This window comes from Ambystoma mexicanum, chromosome 2p (assembly GCF_040938575.1).
Source record: "Ambystoma mexicanum isolate Mex_15411 chromosome 2p, UKY_AmexF1_1, whole genome shotgun sequence".
In the NCBI taxonomy this organism is placed as follows: Eukaryota; Metazoa; Chordata; class Amphibia; order Caudata; family Ambystomatidae; genus Ambystoma; species Ambystoma mexicanum.
The window spans coordinates 51331380-51356438 of record NC_090923.1 but is presented as its reverse complement, the minus strand read 5'-3'; positions in this window follow the sequence as shown (position 1 = coordinate 51356438).

Below are 25059 nucleotides of genomic sequence, written 5' to 3'. Positions count from 1 at the left end.
GCATAAATTAGTTTTCAAAAATTGATTAGCAGAGTTTGCTAATTAAAATGTTTTTGATTAGCAAACACACCCATTTCATTAGAAATGTTGTACTATTATGTTAATGTCACCAGAGGTTATTTGTACTAACGACTTGAAATGAGCAATAATACAGCAGATTTGCTTACCGCTGAAATAAGACATTTGTGAGAGGAGTCGGGCCTTGCAAATTCTTTAAACTTCAGCTACACCTGCAGGTCGGGTAACCTAGGTTACCTATTCCACCTAAGAGAAATTCACTCGACCCATAGCACCAGAGGACAACAAATTTATAATGCGATTTCTGTAAAATGGTGCATGTTACTACAAACCCACTTTATGTTTGGCCCACTGCTGCCACCCAGCGTCCCGCCATACATAGTGAAACCTTTATTTGACATTTACTGCAAACAAACTAGATGTTAAATAAGAGTTTCAAACATCTCTTGTAAATGCTACTCGCCCTTCATAAAATCTACTCGACTGAGTGGGCGAAACGACTTTGCGAGCCATAGATGAGTGTCTGTAAAATGTAAAAGGTTAGGTGCATGAATGGACACACATAAATAGTTATGATAAAAAATGGCTCTGCAATCAGTTTGGCCAACTGTCTCCTCCTGCAGTTGGTTATATATAATTCAATCATAAAGCAAAGCGAGCTCTAGAGGCTAATTATAGTGTTTGGTATTGCAGTAGATCTGTAGATCTACAGACTGGATGGAACTATTGATCACTACTTTTATTTCGTAAGCATTTAGCTCACTTTGTGTATTTATTATGTAAGAGGAAAGAAAGTGACTAAGCAGAACTAGGTGGAATATTGTAGTATGTGGTCATCTCACTTTCAGGGTACCTGGTATAAATCAACAGGGTGCTATTATAGAAAGTCAAGGAGTATGGGTTAAATCATGGGTTGAGCACCACTTGCAAGATGTATGCAACCTGCAGGTTACAGAAGAAGGTTTGCCATCAAAGGCATTTGATCTTGTGATAATGTACATTTTCAAATGTTCACTAGTCAACATGATGCATCTTCCCCAAAAATTAAATATAGTTGGCACTTTGAAATTCTGATACACTAACCTACATTTTACTGTAAAGCATGGATCGATGCAAGGATTTACAGTCTCAAACCTGTAGTTATGTATTAACAACTTACATTTTTGGAATTGATTTTTTTCTTTACCAGACAGGATATAAAAAGCTTAATAAAAGTATCATCCTGATTACTTCTGGTTTGCAATTATTTGAGAAAAGAAATTCTTGCACTCTTACACATGCATTTGGCACTAAAGAACGGAGAAGAGGATTACTGCTGCACTTTCCCTCCATTAGCACTTGAAGTGAACAGAGAAAAGAGGGTGAAGAGCACAGGTGGCAAGAGAGGAATGCAGGGTGAGCTGTGCTTTCATTGAAGAGAGCAACTTAAATAGCTAACTTTTCTACACAAGTGTTCATTTGATTAGCAAAACTACAGAATCGCATAGCAAATTGCTATGCGACCCAGATTATTTTATGCCTTGCTGGGGTACACTTTATGAGCATCAACGCTCTGCATACACTTCTCAAACCGTCCCCGGGCTGCACATACTGCTCAGGCTTACAGGTCATGTATATGCATCCCCCATCTCCTGCTAGATCTACCCAAACATCCTTGTAATTCTCAGGGTCTGGCGGGGGCGCAATAGTCATATGATATAGTGTGTCCACTTCATCCCATGACCATGATATATTGCAAACATACAATATTTAGGGTCATCATTTGGCTCTGTTTGTTTTTCTACTTCCTGTTTTTCATGATGTACCTTTTTGTTATTACTATTCCCAATTGTCACCATCATCATTGCACTATTAGGTACTGCTTTGGCACAACAACGGAGACCCAACAGGCACAGACAAAAAATCACCAAGATGAACATGATGATAGGGATCAACATCTTTAAAGAAGTTCCAAGCCATGATGGTACCCAGCCGAATGCCATGTTTACCCAGTCATCATCTTGTGTTCCTGCTTCCTTTTTCATTTTTACACCGAGTTCATGCACTGCTGCTATCACATGCAATAGTGTCCCATTTTCAGCATCTGTAGAACGTACGAATGTGCAACATGAACACACAATCTTTTTGCAAACCCTGCCCTCCATAGCCGTTAGGAGGTCGAGGACGTACCGGTTCTGCGTTGTCATTAACCGGAGTGCTCTCATTTCTACCTTGATGACGTTGAACCCTTCTTCAGTGTCATTTGCCAACTGGATCAGCTCCCAGTGGACGATTTGAAGCCACTTGGCGTTTGCTCTGGTTTGGATGCAGGGCACAAGGGATGCGAAAAATGTCTCTGCCGAGCTGAAAAGCTTATATTCGTCGGGTATTTGTGGGACAAAGACTGATATGCAAATGGATATTTCCCATCTGTGAAGGTACAGTGAGCAAAAAGCAATGGCTGCGAATTCTCAATGTGGTTAATAACCACTGAACAGGTTATCATGCCTTGCTCTTTCGAGAGAGGGGCTCCTGCTACCTTTTTTGTATTTTTGAAAGGAACTTGGGGTTGGTCACCCTAGGTTACCTGGGGGCAACCAGACGTGGACTCCCTGCTCACTGTGCTTAGAGAGGCTCAGCTTCACCTCACTGATGATGCCCAACAAGGCTGAAACACGTGTATGGGGTTGCTGATGGTACTCTTGTTCAGAGAGGAATTGCCATAGCATTTCGGTGCTGGACTGCCCTTGTGGGCGGGACAAAGACTGATATGCAAATGGATATTTCCCATCTGTGAAGGTACAGTGAGCAAAAAGCAATGGCTGCAAACTCTCAATGTGGTTAATAACCACTGAACAGGTTATCAAGCCTTGTTCTTTCGAGAGAGGGGCGCCTGCTACTTTTTTTGTATTTTTGAAAGGAACTTGGGGTTGGTCACCCTAGGTTACCTGGGGGCAACCAGACATGGACTCCCTGCTCACTGTGCTTAGAGAGGCTCAGCTTCACCTCACTGATGATGCCCAACAAGGATGAAACACGTGTATGGGGTTGCTGATGGTACTCTTGTTCAGAGAGGAATTGCCATAGCATTTCGGTGCTGGACTGCCCTTGTGGGCGGGACAAAGACTGATATGCAACTGGATATTTCCCATCTGTGAAGGTACAGTGAGCAAAAAGCAATGGCTGCGAACTCTCAATGTGGTTAATAACCACTGAACAGGTTATTATGCCTTGTTCTTTCGAGAGAGGGGCGCCTGCTACCTTTTTTGTATTTTTGAAAGGAACTTGAGGTTGGTCACCCTAGGTTACCTGGGGGCAACCAGACATGGACTCCCTGCTCACTGTGCTTAGAGAAGCTCAGCTTCACCTCACTGATGATGCCCAACAAGGCTGAAACACGTGTATGGGGTTGCTGATGGTACTCTTGTTCAGAGAGGAATTGCCATAGCATTTCGGTGCTGGACTGCCCTTGTGGACGGGACAAAGACTGATATGCAAATGGATATTTCCCATCTGTGAAGGTACAGTGAGCAGAAAGCAATGGCTGCGAACCCTCAATGTGGTTAATAACCACTGAACAGGTTATCATGCCTTGTTCTTTCGAGAGAGGGGCGCCTGCTACCTTTTTTGTATTTGTGCAAGCAGGTCAGCAGAATCTTGGGACAGGTTATTGGAGGATCGCTTTTTCTGGATCAATCCATCATGTCGCTCTGTTTCTGGAAGAATACGGAATCCTGAGGGTGACACACTCTGCATTATTTCTGTTGTCTCGGGTGTTGCTTGTCCGTCGTCGGGCAAAAGTTCCCCCTTTAGGTGCTCCTCTGGCACTACCTGCATGGCTGAATGCAGCGTTGCAAGCGAACAGTTGCCCATCCATGATGACGGGAGGTGCAAGTATGCCTTTTTGCCACAGACCCAGTAGTAGTCCATCAGCGCTGCAGTTCCTTTTCGGAGGTCTGGAATAAGCAATGTTCTGTTGCATCGTTTGTTGTACCCTACAGAAACAGTTCCTTCGCTGTAGAAACAAAGTTCATCATTTTCTTCTTGCATTTTCACTGGCTTCTCTATTGCAGTAACCCATGTCAGTTTTGTGACATGGTCTGTCCATATCTGTGCACATGTTTTGTCTGCAAAGGCTAGTGTTTCATTGGATTAGCCACAAGTCCTTCAGTTTAGCACATGAAAGTTGATTCTTGCCATTTGTTTTCCGTGAAGCTTGTTCCTTCTATGGCCAGGAAGGGTTCCCTGAAGCACTTGGCATTGCTCAAGCCCACTTTGCATTTGCGGATGTCTGCTTCAAGTTTAACTTGGCGCTGCGTGCCTAAAAAGTACCCTTTATCCTACATAGTGCAAGGTGGATGAGACACTGTGTTTCTTTTGAGGGTACCTCTTGCGGCAGTAAAACCTTGGGCGCCCCAGACGCGTGTGGTATTAAAGAACAAACATAGCAACTCCCATGGTTCGGCGTCCCATTGCACTCATATCCGAGTACCAACTATTTGAGTGACTGGGATGGCGAAGGTCTCTCCCCTTTATCCTACCCTAAACCATGATACGCATCATATTTATACTGGTGTGTCTGCCATTTTCGTCTGTCACTGCACAGGTGAAATTTCCTTCCTTCTAACGATGTTCTAGGTGATCTACTCCTGTTACACAGTGACCCTTGTACACGTGGTGTTAATAGTTGAAACATTACACTATTACACAATGTGGATTGGGAGTTGCTACTGGTGGTATTTGTGGTATTAGGCATTGTGCCGCTTTCCCCCAGTACAGATTTTTTGATGCTTGTTACTGAGACATTATTATTTACGTTCATGCTTTCATTCGGAGTTGGGGAGTAGGAGGAACCTATGACCATGTTAGGGGCTGGAGTAAGCAATTTAAATACTGAGGTAGATGGTTGTACATTAAATACTATAGAGGATATAGACGTAGCATTCGGGTCATCTGGTGACTCATGAGTTACATTCTCATTGGATACAAGAATACTTGGGACTCTTCTAGTTGTATTTTTGGTCAAGCTAGTGAGGTTTGGGGATAAATTACCACTCCAGGTCCACTTTTGTCCGTCCCATTCCCTTTTTCCTACCTCTGCCCCTTCTTTTAGATGGGTCCCCCATATAAAAGATGCTCCCCAATATACACCCATTATAAACATTAAGAAAACAAACAATATAGCTGAAAATCTTATTCCACAATTTAAGCTTTATCTTCTTGTAAAACTAACCCTATTCCTACTGCTATCTATATTTGCATTTTCATTCAGTGGTATCAGTTCCATTATTGTTCTACCTGCAGAGAGAGAGCGGACGGGATGGCTAAATGAAGGAAGAGAAGGGGAGAGAGAGAGAGGTAGAGAGGGGGAGAGAGAGAGGGAGAGAGGGGGGAGAGAGAGAGAGAGAGATTGTTACTTGGTGTAGCTCATGTTCTAGCAGCAATGCATGTTCTTTCTTACATTTTCACATGCATAAAAAAAGACATAGAGCTACTTATTGTGCGGTAGTTGTAGTTGTTTGGTCCCCAGGTTGGGTACTTGGGGGTGTGTTACCATGTGCTTTATGGACATCTGAAAGGTGGATCCAGTATTGCAACCCCTTCACTTTTACAGCAAGTAGGGCGCAGTATACTACTTCGTACGGGGCGTGGAACCTTGGGGTGTTCCACTTCCATATGAAGCTTTGCACATAGATCCACTTTCCTGGCAATAATCCTGGATGGGGGTACTTCCTGCTGGAGCCCCCATGGTTGTCTCACTGTCTGCTGTATATAGGGGTGCAATTTGTTTTGATATACACATTATTACTCGTGTGAGTTGTGTGAGGTACAGTTGGAATACCTCTCCTAGGACAGTGGCTGTTCTGTGAGCATCAGATGCTCTTCTTACTGGCGACAGCGGCGTTTGCATGCGTCGACCAGTTACTATCAGTTACTATATATGGGGGACAGGTGGTGCTCTTACTGGGCTGTCTGCATAATTGGAACAGTGCCAGGGGCAGCAGTACACCCAATTCTTCTTTAGGGTGTTGCATAATTTGGATAATCTACTCTTGAGCACACCATTTATTTTCTCCACCACTCCATTCGCTTGGGGGTGGTAAATCGAGCACATCCTGTGTATTTTCCCTAGGAGGGACGTTACCTCTTTGAACAATTCATTAAAAAAGTGTCTTCCATTGTCTGACCATATGACCTCACATACTCCCCATTGGGGAATCCTTCTTTGACTAAGAACTTTGCCAAACACTTTGCGTCTGGGTGGGCACAGGGACCTGCTTCCACCCACCGAGAGAATGGACACACCACCACAATCAAGTATGGGGCCCCATTGCACCTTTCTCCCATGTCTGCATAATCAATGTGCAGCTCGCGGAAGGGGCCCACAGGGCGGGGCAGTGTGCCCCGCTAGGTTCTCAGAGTTAACACTGTGCCGAATACTTGGTAGGTGGTACATTGGTCCACCATTTGGGGTAGGTACTCCTGTAAATTTGGAATGAACCAATTTTCCTGGAGATCGGCAGCTATTTGTTGCTTTGAACTTTGTGCTGGGAAATGTAGTTGTTTGAATGCTATGTATAGTAGCTCAATGGGCATTTCCGGTCATTTGTTGCCTCCATATCAGATCAGTTGGTGATTGGGCACATCCACGTTTAAGCCACCGATCTTGCTCTGCAGCAGGTGCTCTGCTCTGTAGTTCTATTATCTCTGCTATGGGGAGTGCTGTGTATGCGTATGTTTTCTGTGTTGAATCTTTACTTGACACAATACATTCTACACTCATGCGTACCAGGAGATACGCTGCTTGTTTGGCTGCCGTGTCTGCTGCTGCGTTCCCCAAAGATATTTCATCCGTGTTTTGTGTGCATGCTAGGAATTTGATGACGGCCACCACAGAAGGTTCCGCAAGGGTCGCAATCAATTTGTATAATAGCTCTGCATGTTGCACTGGGGAGCCGTCTGCTCTCCTAAACCCTCTCCTTCCGCCATCTGGATAGTCCTGTGTGTACCATTGTGGTGACGTATGCAGAATCGGAGTAAATTGTCACACAGCATCCTTTGGATGCGTGAAGGGCTTCAATTAGAGCTACAAGTTCTGCCGCCTATGCGGAATAATGCATTGGCAATCATTTCATGATAAATGTTTCATACTCCCCATCTTCCATTCTCACTATGGCAGCCGCTACATGCTTCTCACCTGTCTTCTGGTCCATGGATGCTGATCCATCGACGAAAAAAACTTCCCTTTTCTGTAGGGCATACTCTTTTGCATTTGGTATGTCATCTCCTTCTCTTTCATATGCAACACAGTCATGCTCTTGCATGTCTTTGACAGTGCATGGTTCTGTAAGGAATGTGGCAGGATTTACTGTTTTACATCTCACCACATGGATATTTGGTCTGGACAAAATGATTTCATAATCGGATGCTCTCTGTGTGGATTTTGATTGTTCCAGTATTGCAAGCAGTTAGTGCTCAACGTATAAAGTGACCAAGCACCCCATGACAATGGTGGAGTTTTTTTCAATGGCGAAGGCTGCAGCTGCGAGAGCCTGTTTTCAAGTGAATTGACCTTGCATGACGGAATTGAGTGTGCCACTGTAATATGCCACTGGTTTGTGTCAGATCAAGCTTTTCTGTGTTAATACTGCGGTCATGAGGGCACCATTTGAATGTGAGAATAAATAGAATTCATGGGCATAATCAGGGATCACTAGTACTGGAGCTGTTCAGATTCTTTAGGTAATTGAACCCTGTTATCAATTCTGCTGTCCATTTAATAGGTCTTTTTTCTTTTTGTGCTTCCTTGAGCCCTTGCAGGAGTGGTCTGGTGTATGCTACATAATCTAAGATCCAGGCCCTGCAGTATTTGCATAGCCCCCGGAACTTCTGCATCTCCTTCACAGCGTTTGGTTTGGCAGTTGCATGTAATGTGGCTGCTCTGTCTGGAATTATCCTCTTACCATCTTTGGAAATGAGCTGGCCCAAGTACAGGACCTCTGCCAAACAGTACTGGAGTTTTTTCCTGTCAACCATGTACCCTTTTTGTGCTAGCAGTTGGAGTAGGGTAATGGAGTCCCTTTGACAGCTCTGCTCGCTGTTGCTACAGACCAGTAGGTCATCGACATAGCCCACTAGGAACGTAAAGCAGCGCATATTGCAAACTGGTGCCCACCACGTGGGAAGCCCACTAGGAACGTAAAACAGTGCATATTGCAAACTGGTGCCCACCACGCGGGAATCCCACTAGGAACGTAAAACAGTGCATATTGCACACTGGTGCCCACCACTCGGGAAGCCCACTAGGAACGTAAAGCAGCGCATATTGCAAACTGGTGACCACCACGCGGGAAGCCCACGAGGAACATAAAGCAGTGCATATTGCAAACTGGTGGCGCGAGAAGCCCACTAGGAGGCAGTGCATATTGCAAACTGGTGCCCACCACGCGGGAAACCCACGAGGAACGTGAAGCAGTGCATATTTAAACTGGTGCCCACCACGTGAGAAGCCCACTAGGAATGGAAAGCAGTGCATGTTGCAAAGTGGTGGCGCGAGAATCCCACTAGGAGGCAGTGCATATTGCGAACTGGTGCCCACCACGAGAGAAGCCCACTAGGAACGTAAAACAGGGCATATTGCAAAGTGGTGGCGCGAGAAGCCCACTTGGAGGCAGTGCATATTGCGAACTTGTGCCCACCACGCGAGAAGCCCACTAGAAACGTAGAACAATGCATATTGGAAACTAGTGCCCACCACGCGGGAGCCCACGAGGAACGTAAAGCAGTGCATATTGAAAAGTGGTGGCACGAGAAGCCCACTAGGAGGCAGTGCATATTGCGAACAGGTGCCCACCATGCGGGAAGCCCACTAGGAACGTAAAGCAGTGCATATTAAACTGGTGCCCACCACGCGGGAAGCCCACTAGGAACGTAAAGCAGTGCATATTGCAAACTGGTGGCGCGAGAAGCCCACTAGGAGGCAGTGCATATTGCAAACTGGTGCCCACCACGCGGGAAGCCCACTAGAAACAAAAAGCAGTGCATATTGCAAACTGGTGCCCACCACGTGGGAAGCCCACTAGGAGGCAGTGAATATTGAAAACTGGTGCCCACCACGTGAGAAGCCCACTAGGAACATAAAGCAGTGCATATTGCAAACTGGTGCCCACCACACGGGAAACCCACTAGGAACGTAAAGCAGTGCATAATGCAAACTGGTGCCCACCACGCGAGAAGCTCACTGGGAACATAAAGCAGCCCATATTGCAAACTGGTGCCCACCACCTGAGAAGCCCACTGGGAACATAGAGAAGTGCAAATTGCAAACTGGTGGCGCGAGAAGCCCACTAGGAGGCAGTGCATATTGCGAACTGGTGCCCACCACGCGAGAAGCCCACTAGGAACGTAAAGCAGCGCATATTGCAAACTGGTGCCCACCACGCGAGAAGCTCACTGGGAACATAAAGCAGCACATATTGCAAACTGGTGCCGACCACCTGAGAAGCCCACTGGGAACATAGAGAAGTGCAAATTGCAAACTGGTGGTGCGAGAAGCCCACTAGGAGGCAGTGCATATTGAAAACTGGTGCCCACCACGCGAGAAGCCCACTAGGAACGTAAAGCAGTGCATATTGCAAACTGGTGTCCACCACACGGGAAACCCACTAGGAACGTAAAGCAATGCATAATGCAAACTGGTGCCCACCACGCGAGAAGCCCACTAGGAACGTAAAGCGGCGCATATTGCAAACTGCTGCCCACCACGTGAGAAGCCCACTGGGAACATAGAGAAGTGCAAATTGCACACTGGTGGCGCGAGAAGCCCACTAGGAGGCAGTGCATATTGCAAACTGGTGCCCACCACACGGGAAACCCACTAGGAACGTAAAGCAGTGTATATTACAAACTGGTGGTGCGAGAAGCCCACTAGGAGGCAGTGCATATTGAAAACTGGTGCCGACCACGCGAGAAGGCCACTAGGAACGTAAAGCAGCTCATATTGCAAACTGGTGCCCACCACGCGGGAAGCCCACTAGGAACGTAAAGCAGTGCATGTTGCAAACTGGTGCCCACCACCTGGGAAGCCCACGAGGAACGTAAAGCAGTGGATATTGCAAACTGGTGGCGCGAGAAGCCCACTAGGAGGCAGTGCATGTTGGAAACTGGTGCCCACCACGCAGGAAGCCCATGAGGAACGTAAAGCAGTGCATATTGCAAACTAGTGGCGCGAGAAGCCCACTAGGAGGCAGTGCATATTGCAAACTGGTGCCCACCACGCGGGAAGCCCACGAGGAACGTAAAGCGGTGCATATTGAAAACTGGTGCCCACCACGTGGGAAGCCCACGAGGAACGTAAAGCAGTGCATATTGAAAAGTGGTGGCACGAGAAGCCCACTAGGACGCAGTGCATATTGCGAACTGGTGCCCACCACGCGAGAAGCCCACTAGGAACGTAGAACAGTGCATATTGGAAAGTGGTGCCCACCACGCGGGAAGCCCACGAGGAACATAAAGATGTGCATATTGAAAAGTGGTGGCACGAGAAGCCCACTAGGACACAGTGCACATTGCGAACTGGTGCCCACCACGCGAGAAGCCCACTAGGAACGTAAAGCAGTGCATATTGCGAACTTGTCCCCACCACGCGGGAAGCCCACTAGGAACGTAAAGCAGTGCATATTAAACGGGTGCCCACCACGCGGGAAGCCCACTAGGAACGTAAAGCAGTGCATATTGCACACTGGTGGCGTGAGAAGCCCACTAGTTGGCAGTGCATATTGCAAACTGGTGCCCACCACGCGAGAAGCCCACTAGGAACGTAAAGCAGTGTATATTGCAAACTGGTGCCCACCACGCGAGAAGCCCCCTAGGAACGTAAAGCAATGCATATTGCAAACTGGTGCCCACCATGTGAGAAGCACAGTAGGAACATAGAGCAGCGCATATTGCAAACTGGTGCCCACCACGCGAGAAGCCCACTAGGAACATAGAGCAGCGCATATTGCAAACTGGTGCCCACCACCTGAGAAGCCCACTGGGAACATCGAGAAGTGCAAATTGGTGGCGCGAGAAGCCCACTAGGAGGCAGTGCATATTGCGAACTGGTGCCCACCATGCGAGAAGCCCACTAGGAACGTAAAGCAGTGCATATTGCAAACTGGTGCCCACCACGCGAGAAGCCCACTAGGAACGTAAAGCAGCGCATATTGCAAACTGGTGCCCACCACACGGGACACCCACCAGGAACGTAAAGCAGTGTATATTGCAAACTGGTGGTGCGAGAAGCCCACTAGGAGGCACTGCATGTTGAAAACTGGTGCCCACCACGCGAGAAGCCCACTAGGAGGCAGTGCATATTGCAAACTGGTGCCCACCACGCGAGAAGCCCACTAGGAACGTAAAGCAGTGCATATTGCAAACTGGTGCCCACCACCCGAGAAGCCCACTAGGAACGTAAAGCAGCGCATATTGCAAACTGGTGGCGCGAGAAGCCCACTAGGAGGCAGTGCATATTGCGAACTGGTGCCCACCACGCGAGAGGCCCACTAGGAACGTAAAGCAGCGCATATTGCAAACTAGTGGCGCGAGAAGCCCACTAGGAGGCAGTGCATATTGCAAACTGGTGCCCACCACGCGGAAGCCCACCAGGAACGTAAAGCAGCACGTATTGCAAACTGGTGCCCACCGCGCGAGAAGCTCACTGGGAACATAAAGCAGCACATATTGCAAACTGGTGCCCACCACCTGAGAAGCCCAATGGGAACATAGAGAAGTGCAAATTGCAAACTGGTGGCACGAGAAGCCCACTAGGAGGCAGTGCATATTGCAAACTGGTGCCCACCATGCGGGAAGCCCACGAGGAACGTAAAGCAGTGCATAATGCAAACTGGTGGCGCGAGAAGCCCACTAGGAGGCAGTGCATATTGCAAACTGGTGCCCACCACGCGAGAAGCCCACTAGGAACGTAAAGCAGTGCATATTGCAAACTGGTGGCGCGAGAAGCCCACTAAGAAGCAGTGCATATTGCGAACTGGTGCCCACCACGCGAGAGGCCCACTAGGAATGTAAACTGGTGCCCACCACACGGGAAACCCACTAGGAACGTAAAGCAGTGTATATTACAAACTGGTGGTGCGAGAAGCCCACTAGGAGGCAGTGCATATTGAAAACTGGTGCCGACCACGCGAGAAGCCCACTAGGAACGTAAAGCAGCGCATATTGCAAACTGGTGCCCACCACGCGGGAAGCCCACTAGGAACGTAAAGCAGTGCATGTTGCAAACTGGTGCCCACCACGCGGGAAGCCCACGAGGAAGGTAAAGCAGTGGATATTGCAAACTGGTGGCGCGAGAAGCCCACTAGGAGGCAGTGCATGTTGGAAACTGGTGCCCACCACGCAGGAAGCCCATGAGGAACGTAAAGCAGTGCATATTGCAAACTAGTGGCGCGAGAAGCCCACTAGGAGGCAGTGCATATTGCAAACTGGTGCCCACCACGCGGGAAGCCCACGAGGAACGTAAAGCGGTGCATATTGAAAACTGGTGCCAACCACGTGGGAAGCCCACGAGGAACGTAAAGCAGTGCATATTGAAAAGTGGTGGCACGAGAAGCCCACTAGGACGCAGTGCATATTGCGAACTGGTGCCCACCACGCGAGAAGCCCACTAGGAACGTAGAACAGTGCATATTGGAAAGTGGTGCCCACCACGCGGGAAGCCCACGAGGAACATAAAGATGTGCATATTGAAAAGTGGTGGCACGAGAAGCCCACTAGGACACAGTGCACATTGCGAACTGGTGCCCACCACGCGAGAAGCCCACTAGGAACGTAAAGCAGTGCATATTGCGAACTTGTGCCCACCACGCGGGAAGCCCACTAGGAACGTAAAGCAGTGCATATTAAACGGGTGCCCACCACGCGGGAAGCCCACTAGGAACGTAAAGCAGTGCATATTGCACACTGGTGGGCACCAGTTTGCAATATGCACTGCCTCCTAGTGGGCTTCTCGTGCCACCAGTTTGCAATTTGCACTTCTCTATGTTCCCATTGGGCTTCTCAGGTGGTGGGCAGCGCATATTGCAAACTGGTGGCGCGAGAAGCCCACTAGGAGGCAGTGCATATTGCAAACTGGTGCCCACCACGCGAGAAGCCCACTAGGAACGTAAAGCAGTGCATATTGCAAACTGGTGGCCACCACGTGAGATGACCACTGGGAACATAGAGAAGTGCAAATTGCAAACTGGTGGCGCGAGAAGCCCACTAGGAGGCAGTGCATATTGCAAACTGGTGCCCACCACGCTAGAAGCCCACTAGGAAAGTAAAGCAGTGCATATTGCAAACTGGTGCCCATCACGTGAGAAGCCCACTAGGAACATAAAGCAGTGCATATTGCAAACTGGTGGCGCGAGAAGCCCACTAGGAGGCAGTGCATATTGCAAACTGGTGCCCACCACGCAAGAAGTGCACTTGGAACGTAAGGCAGTGCATATTGCAAACTGGTGCCCAACCCGCGAGAAGCCCACTAGGAACGTGTCTTTGCTAAGAGAAGAGGTGATCTCGTCGTCGAAGGAAAGTTGAAGATCGTTGCACCACCAGGGAAGAGACCAGCCGCGGAGTGCTCCGTCACAAGGCACCACCTTTTGGTCGCGGTACAGGGGTAGTGGCTATCCGGTTGCCGAGGTGCTCTGCACGGGCAATTCGACCACTGCGTTCTGAGGTGAAGAAAAAGCAAAGGGGACTGGTTGTTCCCACCAGTCAGGGGAAGAGACCCTCGTCGGATTCTTTAGGTCCTGTGGCGACTTCTGAAGATCCAGTCCCAAAAGCCCTGCTTTTATGCAGAAAACCCCCATTCATTCAGCCTAGCTGTCAATCAACACATGCTAAGTGGTGAGCGGAGATGCTCACCACTTGGGCCAATCACTCTAGAGTGCGACCGGAGTTGGCAAGGCAACTCGGTCCAGGGTGCCTAAACCCCCTCCCACACTCCTGTGGTAACCCAGACAGAATGGCACCACTTTGGAGGGTCTCTGTACAGAAGCCCGCCAAATGTGGAACAAAGGGCTCAACCTTTGGTTTAGGAGTCACAGAGACGAACACAGACGCCATTTTAAAACCGAGTTCTGGCAGAAAATACCATCCGATAGACTTATTTAAGATAAGTAAACCGGTGGTATGTTAGAGATTAACGAGGAAAAGTATCAATCTCCAACAATGGGAAGAATCCCATAGGGTTATATTCGGGGTCGAACATAACAAGTAGTTTCCACTGCCACCAGCCAAAACTCGACGAGGGGGGACGGGACAGTGCCCCCTCGAATAACAGACCCAGGAGTAATCGAATTACCCCTACTAGTACGTCCACAATAGGATGGTTTGTACTAGTTCTGTTAGTAAATATAGGTCTAGTAAAGCCAATGGTGACTTTACATGCCCGGGGAGACAGTAGTCAGTCCCCGGGTATGGAGTCTATGATGGAGGTCTGCTAGGACGCCCCAGTGCTACGGCACGGAGGGTGCAGTGTAACACACATAGCAAAACATATGAGACCCTATGGAGTAAAAGACCCCATAGCCCATAGAACACATTGACATTCAAAGGAATTACACACACTCATGTCCAGGAGTGGGAGACAAAGAGTCTCACTCTTGGCAGGATGGAAAAAACAAACTCCAGAAATCCAGCAAAGCTGCTGGAGGACTCACTAGGTTAGGAAATTCAGCCTAAACAGAGAATTCACCCTAACACTCGCCCCCCCAGACTAAGGGACAGGAGGATTTAATCCACTCCTGGATGAATCTCATACCTCTAGTCGATGACATACATCCTAGAGAGACCATCAGCATTTTGGTGGTGACACCCTGACCTGTGCTCAATGGTGAAATAAAACCCTTGCAGGCAGATCGACCATCTCAGTAGTTTTGGGTTTACCCTTTCATTTGCATTAACCATCTCAAGGGTTGGTGGTCAGTCTGAATGACAAAAGTAGAACCATACAAGTACGGCCTAAACTTCTTCAGAGCCCACACAATAGCAAAGCACTCTCTTTCGATTGTTGCCCACCTTGTTTCAGGATCCTTCAGCTTGCGGCTGATGAAGCAAACGGGGTGCTCCCTACCTTTCCCATCCAGTTGAATGAGTACGGCACCTATTCCTACATTTGAAGCATCTGTCTGCACAATGAAGTGTTGGCGGTAATCAGGAGCTCTGAGTACTGGGGCTTGGCAAAGAGCCTTTTTCAGGTTTTCAAAAGCCTGATTGCACTCCTCGTTCCAGCTAACCTTTTTAGGAAATTTGGGCGAGGAGATGACATTCAGTGGAGAAGCTATGGTCCCATAGTTCTCTATGAAATTCCTGTAGTACCTAGTGAGGCCTAGGAAGGCTCTCACTTGGGTTTGAGTAGTAGGTGTTGTCCAATTTTGCACAGTTGCAATCTTACTGAGCAAAGGCCTTATTTCTCCACCTCCTACCTCATGTCCAAGATAGACTACCTTACTCTGCCCAATTTGGCATTTACCCGCCTTTATGGTCAGATTGGCTTGTCCAAGAGCCTGCAAAACATCTCTCAGGTGGGTTACATGTTCTTCCCAGGAATTGCTGAACACTGCGATGTCATCCAAGTATGCCATGCAGAAGTCCTCCATCCCATTCAGAACCTGGTTTACCATCCGTTGAAACATAGCAGGTGCATTCTTCAATCCGAAAGGCATTACCTTAAACTGGTATAAGCCAACGGGGGTAGAAAATGCAGTTTTCTTCTTGGCATGGTCTGTCAGGGCTATTTGCCAATAGCCTGACGTCAAGTCAAATGTGCTGAGGAACTTGGTGGCGCCAAGTTTATCCACCAACTCATCTGTTCTTGGCAAAGCGTGTGCATCAGTCTTGGTGACTGCATTAAGAGCTCTATAATCCACGCAGAATCTAAGCTCTTTAGATCCGGCCTTTGGTACTAACACAACTGGGCTAGACCATGGACTAGTAGAGGGCTCTATTACCCCGAGATCGAGCATCTTGCTGACCTCACCTTTGATGTGGGTTCGTACGTTCTCTGACATTCGGTATCCTCTGCTTTTGACTGGCAGACAGTCACCAGTGAGTATGTCATGCTGGCCCCAAGGGGTCAAGCCTGGTGAAAGCGAGAACTTAGAGGCAAACTGATTCAACATAGATTTGCACTCTTCTTGTTGCTCGGGTATCAGATTTGAAGAGAGATTTACTCCTTCAACTTTTTCGTCCAAAGGTAAGCCTCTGAGGAGATCTGGAAGAGCTTCACTCTCTTCTTCTTCCTCGGATGATGCTAGAAGCAATGCTCCTACATCGGGTTTCGAGACATACGCTTTGAGTCGGTTGGTGTGAAAGACTGTCGGAGCCTCCTTGGGATTGTCCAAGTCCACCAGATAGTTGACCTCTCCGAGTTTACTCACAACTCTGAAGGGTCCCATCCATTTGTCTTGCAAGGCCCTCTGCCTTGTTGGGATCATAATGAGAACGAGCTGGTCTTGAGCGAACTCAACCGTGTTAGCCTTTTGATCGTGCCAGTGCTTGACCAATGCTTGTCCAGCTTTCAAGTTATCGCTTGCTTCCGTCATCATGTGCGACATTCTCCTCCGGAGACCTATCACGTAGTCAGTCACTCTGACTGGCTTGGGGGAAGGAGCACTCTCCAACCCCTCCTTAATCAGGGCCAATGGACCTCTGACGGGATGACCATAGAGAAGCTCGAAGGGAGAATAACCTACTCCCTCCTGATGGACTTCTCTATAAGCAAAGAGAAGGCATGGCAGTAGAAGGTCCCACTTACGCTTAAGGGGTTCCTCTAAAGCACCTATCATGCTGTTCATGGTTCGGTTGAACCGTTCTACCAACCCATTGGTTTGTGGGTGGTAAGCTGTTGAGAACTTGTAAGTAACTCCGCAGGTTTTCCACATGGCTTTCATGTAGTGGGACATAAAGTTTGACCCCCGGTCAGAGATTACTTCCTTAGGAAACCCGACCCTGGTAAAAATACCAAGAGGGCCTTAGCCACAGCCAGAGCCGTAACCGTCCTCATGGGAATTGCCTCAGGATACCTAGTAGCATGGTCTACTACAACAAGTATAAACCTGTTGCCTGAGGAGGTTGGAGGATCAAGGGGACCATCGATGTCAACCCCTACTCTCTCAAATGGGACTCCCACAACTGGGAGAGGCACTAAAGGTGCCACATTCTTGGAGCCAACCTTACCAGAGGTCTGGCAGGTGTGGCAGCTCCTGCAGTGTTTTTCCACTTTGGCCCCCATCTTCGGCCAATAGAAGTAGAGAGAGAGCCTTTCCTTAGTCTTCTTGAAACTCAAGTGACCAGCCAAAGGAATCTCGTGGGCTAACTGCAAGAACTGTGGTCTGTTCTCTTGGGGTACTACAAGTCGTTTGTAGTCTCCAGGCGCAGACTCGGTCGGTTCACTGTAGAAGAGGCCATCTTCCCAGTGCAACCTGTATTTCCCAGGCTCTTGCCCTTCAGCCTGAGCTTCTGCCTGGTGGCGAAGACCTTCCAGAGTTGGACATTCTCTCTGTCCTTTACTGAGGTTTGCCCTGCTGGGTCCACCTTCTGCCAGTAAAGACTGCAGCTCAGGATGGTCAACAGGATCCAGATCTCCAATGAGTTCCTGGCCTTCCATTAGCTCTTCCTCAGAGTCTAACTCTACCACACAGGGTTGTACCTCCCTCTCAGCCTCAGCTGGAGGTGGAGTTACGGGTGTAACCTTGGACAACCGCGGGGAAGTCCTCGTTGGCTGCACCGAAATGCTGGCCGCTGGTTTCGGGGTAGAAGTTTTAGGTTTCCCTTTCGCTTCTGATTTCTTCGAGACAGCTGCCAACAATTCTAGTGGAGCAGGAGTGATTTCTTTCTTCATCATCTCCTGGAGAGTACCGCGCATGGTCCTCTCTCTTGCGGGTCTGGTTAGCTCCTGTAACCGTTTACTAGGAGGTCTGGGAGTATGCGATACAACGCCGAGAGTTTTTAAATCGTTACCCAACAGTACGCGTCCTGGTACCTCACTCTGTATGCTGACAGGTATCTTCACAGTCATGTCGTTACACTGGATGAGAACTGGTAATTGGGGAAGCATCTGCACAGGCCCTCCAGCTAACTTGGTGAGGCGTTTGGGTGCCTTAGCAACATCCTCAGCCTGAAAAAACGATTTATCCACCACAGTTATGCTGGCCCCAGTGTCCCTAATGGCAGGAGTCTCCTGACCATTCACCTGGACACTGTCCTTATAATACTCTTTAGTATTATCGGGGATAGAATTATAGACATCTAAATTCTGTTGTTCCCACAACCCCAGAGATACTAAAGAAACGCTGGCTGAGACTCCGATGGGTTTGTCAGCTAGCAGTAGAAAGTTTCCACTTGCCATTTCGACTTCCTCCTCTGGAGCGAAGGCTAAGGAGACAAGCTGGACCCCTTAAGGTTTACCCTTACATCTGGGATCTCCTTTCACGTGGTCAGTCGAGCCACAAACAAAGCATTTACCAAATGCTTTCTGGAATGGTGGCTTGTTCTGGCCTCCTTCCGGTTTGGCACCAGAAGACACACTATTCTGCTGCGGTTTTCCTTGTGGCTTACCCTTCTGGTTTTGTTTGGGGCCCTCTTTGGAATTTGAGTTATTCGAATTCTCGTTCGAGTCTTTTTTAGGCTGTTTTCCCTCATCCTTTTTCTGAGTTGCCCCAGAATCCTTATGAGTAGCCCGGTTGGCAACCCATAAGTCAGCAGCCTTAGCTAGCTTCCGGGAATCCAATTCCTTCGAATCAGCCAAGTGCTGTGAGAGCTCAGGGGAACAGGCATCATAAATAGACTCCAACATAAAAAGATTCTTCATACCCTCATAAGTGTTTACTTTGTAACCCTTAATCCATCCCTCTAAGTTTTTCAACCCTTCACTCACCCAGGTAGCCCAAGGGGTACCATCATGCTTTTTGAGGGTTCTAAACCTCTTAGGATACTGGGAAGGGGTCTTCCCGAACCTAGCTATCAAAGATAGTTTCACACTTTCGTAATCCGTCTTATCCGCCTCCCCCAACTCCATTACCACATCATTCGCAACAGGAGGGAGCCTAGAGAACAACCAGGGAAGTAAATCATTCCCTGTGATGTCCTGGAGCCCATGATTGTACTCAAACAGTTTTAACCAATCCAACACATCCAATCTCGGTTCATACATACCCACTAATTCCTTCGGCATCCGGGGTCTTTTGGGACTGGAGCTCCTAGAGGAACCAGAGGAGAGAGAAGCATTTTCCACAGACAACTTTTTCATCTCTAACTCGTGATTAAGTTCTGTTTCCCTGAGTCTTAACTCAGCTTGCTTCTGCTCAGCCTGGGCATTCATCCGTCTGAACTCGAGCTCTTGGTTTCGTTCAGATTGAGCCAAGAACCGTTTGTATTCTAATTCGAGCTTCATTTTTTCAAGTTCAAAATAAGCAGGGTTACATGTGGGACTTGGTATGGGCCCCGTAGGTACAGCTGGTAAGGCAGGTAGAGGAGCAGGGGAGACAGATTTGTTAGCCTCTCCTTCCTCTTCAGCCTTTTCATCACTATCATCAGAATTATGATTTAGATCAACACCATTACTGTTATCTACATCTGCTGGAGATATTGGTTCCTCTGAACCCGTACCCAGACTTTGGTTCGCCAGCAATCTCTCTATCAGTTCTAACTTCTTACCCCTTACAGGAAGATTCTCTTGCCTACAGAGAGCTCGTAACCTCTCAGTATTTTCACCTGACAAGGATTCTTGACTGTAAGCTTCCATAGTAGACATGTTTTTGAAAGTTCCTTTTTAGTGCTAAGGTTTGTGGTTAGTTATCCTAAAGTGTCGAAAAGCACTCCAAACTGTATACTCGATACAAATCCCACCGCTGTACACCAGTTTTAGGCGGAAACCTGTGCAGTTCCCTCTGGGACCACTGCAAAAGATTTAGGACTACAGGTGTTTGGCAGTAAACCCACTTGGTAGCAGTCTGTACCACACAGATTCACTTGGTAGCTGTGGCTGAGCAGTCAGACTTCCCTCAAGAAGAGTTAGGCAGTATGTGGAGTATACAAAACAGGGCAGTCTACACAGTAAAACAAGCAAACACGCAACAAGGCTTGAATGTAAAGATATAAAGGTATTTATTTATAACGACACATCTATATAAAAACACTCTGGCACTATTACGGCAAACAACTTCAATTGCAATTACTAGAAGAAACAGATCAATCCCTCTAATAGTTCGACAAGTCTAGGTTCAACGGCATTACTTATTTGCAGACAGAGGTGTATGCTTTAACCTAGATGGCACTCAAGTATTCGTTAGGTTGGGAGAGAAAAAGGCGGGTTAAGAAATCAACTCGATACCAATACGTGTAAGAACAAAGATGCAAGGCTAGAAGACTAGAACCACTGTAGATTCCAAAGTTCAGAGGCCAGGCCCACTCGGAGAGAGGCAAGGCGATATGTCCCAAAAAGTATCTTAGTGGAAATGCGTTTGAGTCTTTGTAGCAAATTGTTATCGGCAGATTGGACCAGTTCAGAACAACACGCTAAAGAAAGCTTGGAGGCGACCCTATGGAGAGGCGAGGATTAAGACACCTCACTCTATCCGGCAACAAGGGAAGCCAGGCGGACACAGTACCTTGATTGTGGAGAGACAGCTCCGGCGGGGGCAGTTGTTCCTGGTGGTGGATGCACGTCCGGTCTTTGCTAAGAGAAGAGGTGATCTCGTCGTCGAAGGAAAGTTGAAGATCGTTGCACCACCAGGGAAAAGACCAGCCGCGGAGTGCTCCGTCACAAGGCACCACCTTTTGGTTGCGGTACAGGGGTAGTGGCTATCCGGTTGCCGAGGTGCTCTGCACGGGCAATTCGACCACTGCGTCCTGAGGCGAAGAAAAAGCAAAGGGGACTGGTTGTTCCCACCAGTCAGGGGAAGAGACTCTCCGGCAGGGAGATCTCCTCTGTCGTCGGGAAGTGGTGAGTCGGTTCAGCAGGGCTCCACCGGAGGTGTCGTCGTTGCAGGTCGGCTCAGCTTTACTCTCGTCGGATTCTTTAGGTCCTGTGGCGACTTCTGAAGATCCAGTCCCAAAAGCCCTGCTTTTATGCAGAAAACCCCCATTCATTCAGCCTAGCTGTCAATCAACACATGCTAAGTGGTGAGCGGAGATGCTCACCACTTGGGCCAATCACTCTAGAGTGCGACCGGAGTTGGCAAGGCAACTCGGTCCAGGGTGCCTAAACCCCCTCCCACACCACTGTGGTAACCCAGACAGAATGGCACCACTTTGGAGGGTCTCTGTACAGAAGCCCGCCAAAAGTGGAAGAAAGGGCTCAACCTTTGGTTTAGGAGTCACAGAGACGAACACAGACGCCATTTTAAAACCGAGTTCTGGCAGAAAATACCATCCGATAGACTTATTTAAGATAAGTAAACCGGTGGTATGTTAGAGATTAACGAGGAAAAGTATCAATCTCCAACAATGGGAAGAATCCCATAGGGTTATATTCAGGGTCGAACATAACAAGTAGTTTCCACTGCCACCAGCCAAAACTCGACGAGGGTGGACGGGACAGTGCCCCCTCTAATAACAGAGCCAGGAGTAATCGAATTACCCCTACTAGTACGTCCACAATAGTATGGTTTGTACTAGTTCCGTTAGTAAATTCAGGTCTAGTAAAGCCAATGGTGACTTTACATGCCCGGGGAGACAGTAGTCAGTCCCCGGGTATGGAGTCTATGATGGAGGTCCGCTAGGACGCCCCAGTGCTACGGCACGGAGGGTGCAGTGTAACACACATAGCAAAACATATGAGACCCTATGGAGTAAAAGACCCCATAGCCCATAGAACACATTGACATTCAAAGGAATTACACACACTCATGTCCAAGAGTGGGAGAAAAAGAGTCTCACTCTTGGCAGGATGGAAAAAACAAACTCCAGAAATCCAGCAAAGCTGCTGGGGGACTCACTAGGTTAGGAAATTCGGCCTAAACAGAGAATTCTCCCTAACAGAATGTAAAGCAGCACATATTGCAAACTGGTGGCGCGAGAAGGCCACTAGGAGGCAGTGCATATTGCAAACTGTTGCCCACCATGCGAGAAGCCCACTAGGAACGTAAAGCAGTGCATATTGTAAACTGGTGCCCACCACACGGGAAGCCCACTAGGAACGAAAAGCAGTGCATATTGCAAACTAGTGCCCACCACGCGGGAAGACCACTAGGAACATAAAGCAGCGCATATTGCAAACTGGTGCCCACCACGTGAGAAGCTCACTGGGAACATAAAGCAGCGCATATTGCAAACTGGTGCCCACCACGCGAGAAGCCCACTGGGAACATAAAGCAGCGCATATTGCAAACTGGTGCCCACCACGCGAGAAGACCACTAGGAACATAAAGCAGCGCATATTGCAAACTGGTGCCCACCACGCGAGAAGCCCACTAGGAAGATAAAGCAGTGCATATTGCAAACTGGTGCCCACCACGTGAGAAGACCACTGGGAACATAAAGCAGTGCATATTGCAAACTGGTGCCCAACCCGCGAGAAGCCCACTAGGAACGTAAAGCAGTGCATATTGCAAACTGGTGCCTACCACCTGAGAAGCCCACTAGGAACATAAAGCAGTGCATATTGCAAACTTGTGCCCACCACGCGGGAAGCCCACTAGGAACGTAAAGCAGTGCATATTACAAACTGGTGCCCACCACGTGGGAAGCCCACTAGGAACGTAAAACAGTGCATATTGCAAACTGGTGCCCACCACTCAGGAAGCCCACTAGGAACGTAAAACAGTGCATATTGCAAACTGGTGCCCACCACGTGGGACGCCCACTAGGAACGTAAAGCAGCGCATATTGCAAACTAGCGCCCACCACGCGGGAAGCCCACGAGGAACGTAAAGCAGTGCATGTTGCAAACTGGTGCCCACCACGCCGGAAGCCCACGAGGAACGTAAAGCAGTGCATATTGCAAACTGGTGGCGCGAGAAGCCCACTAGGAGGCAGTGCATATTGCAAACTGGTGCCCACCACGCGGGAAGCCCACGAGGAACGTAAAGTAGTGCATATTAAACTGGTGCCCACCACGTGGGAAGCCCACTAGGAACGTAAAGCAGTGTATATTGCAAACTGGTGCCCACCACGTGGGAAGCCCACTAAGAACGTAAAGCAGTGCATATTGCAAAGTGGTGGCGCGAGAAGCCTACTAGGAGGCAGTGCATATTGAAAACTGGTGCCCACCACGCGAGAAGCCCACTAGGAACGTAAAGCAGTGCATATTAAACTGGTGCCCACCACGTGGGAAGCCCGCTAGGAACGTAAAGCAGTGCATATTAAACTGGTGCCCACCACTTGGGAAGCACACTAGGAACGTAAAGCAGTGCATATTGCAAACTGGTGCCCACCACGCGGCAAGCCCACTAGGAATGTAAAGCAGCACATATTGCTAACTGGTGCCCACTACGCGGGAAGCCCACGATGAACGTAAAGCAGTGTATATTGCAAACTGGTGGCACGAGATGCCCACTAGGAGGCAGTGCATATTGAAAACTCGTGCCCACCACGCGAGAAGCCCACTAGGAACGTAAAACAGTGCATACTGCAAACTGGTGCCCACCACGCGGGAAGCCCACTAGGAACGTAAAGCAGTGCATATTGCAAACTGGTGCCAACCACGCGGGAAGCCCACGAGGAACGTAAAGCAGTGCATATTGCTAACTGGTGGCGCGAGAAGCCCACTAGGAGGCAGTGCATATTGCAAACTGGTGCCCACCACGCGGGAAGCCCACGAGGAACATAAAGCAGTGCATATTGCAAACTGGTGCCCATCATGTGAGAAGCCCACTAGGAACGTTAAGCAGTGCATATTGCAAAGTGGTGGCGCAAGAAGCCCACTAGGAGGCAGTGCATATTGAGAACTGGTGCCCACCACGAGAGAAGCCCACTAGGAACGTAAAACAGGGCATATTGAAAACTGGTGCCCACCACGTGGGAAGCCCACTAGGAACGTAAAGCAGTGCATATTGCAAAGTGGTGGCGCGAGAAGCCCACTAGAAGGCAGTGCATATTGCGAACTGGTGCCCACCACGCGAGAAGCCCACTAGGAATGTAGAACAGTGCATATTGGAAACTAGAGCCCACCACGCGGGAAGCGCACGAGGAACGTAAAGCAGTGCATATTGAAAATTGGTGGCACGAGAAGCCCACTTGGAGGCAGTGCACATTGCGAACTGGTGCCCACCACACGAGAAGCCCACTAGGAAAGTAGAACAGTGCATATTGGAAACTGGTGCCCACCACGCGGGAAGCCCACTAGGAACGTAAAGCAGTGCATATTAAACTGGTGCTCACCACGCGGGAAGCCCACTAGGAACGTAAAACAGTGCATATTGCAAACTGGTGCCCACCACGCGGGAAGCCCACTAGGAATGTAAAGCAGTGCATATTGCAAACTGGTGCCCACCACCTGAGAAGCCCACTGAGAACATAGAGAAGTGCAAATTGCAAACTGCTGGCGCGAGAAGCCCACTAGGAGGCAGTGCATATTGCGAAATGGTGCCCACCACGTGAGAAGCCCACTAGGAACGTAAAGCAGTGCATATTGCAATCTGGTGCCCACCACGCGAGAAGCCCACTAGGAACGTAACGCAGTGCATAATGCAAACTGGTGCCCACCACACTGGAAACCCACTAGGAACGTAAAGCAGTGTATATTGCAAACTGGTGGTGCGAGAAGCCCACTAGGAGGCAGTGCATATTGAAAACTGGTGCCCACCATGCGAGAAGCCCACTAGGAACGTAAAACAGTGCATATTGCAAACTGGTGCCCACCACATGGGAAATCCACTAGGAACGTAAAGCAGTGCATAATGCAAACTGGTGCCAACCACGCGAGAAGCCCACTAGGAACGTAAAGCAGCGCATATTGCAAACTGCTGCCCACCACCTGAGAAGCCCACTGGGAACATAGAGAAGTGCGAATTGCACACTGGTGGCGCGAGAAGCCCACTAGGAGGCAGTGCATATTGCAAACTGGTGCCCACCACGCGA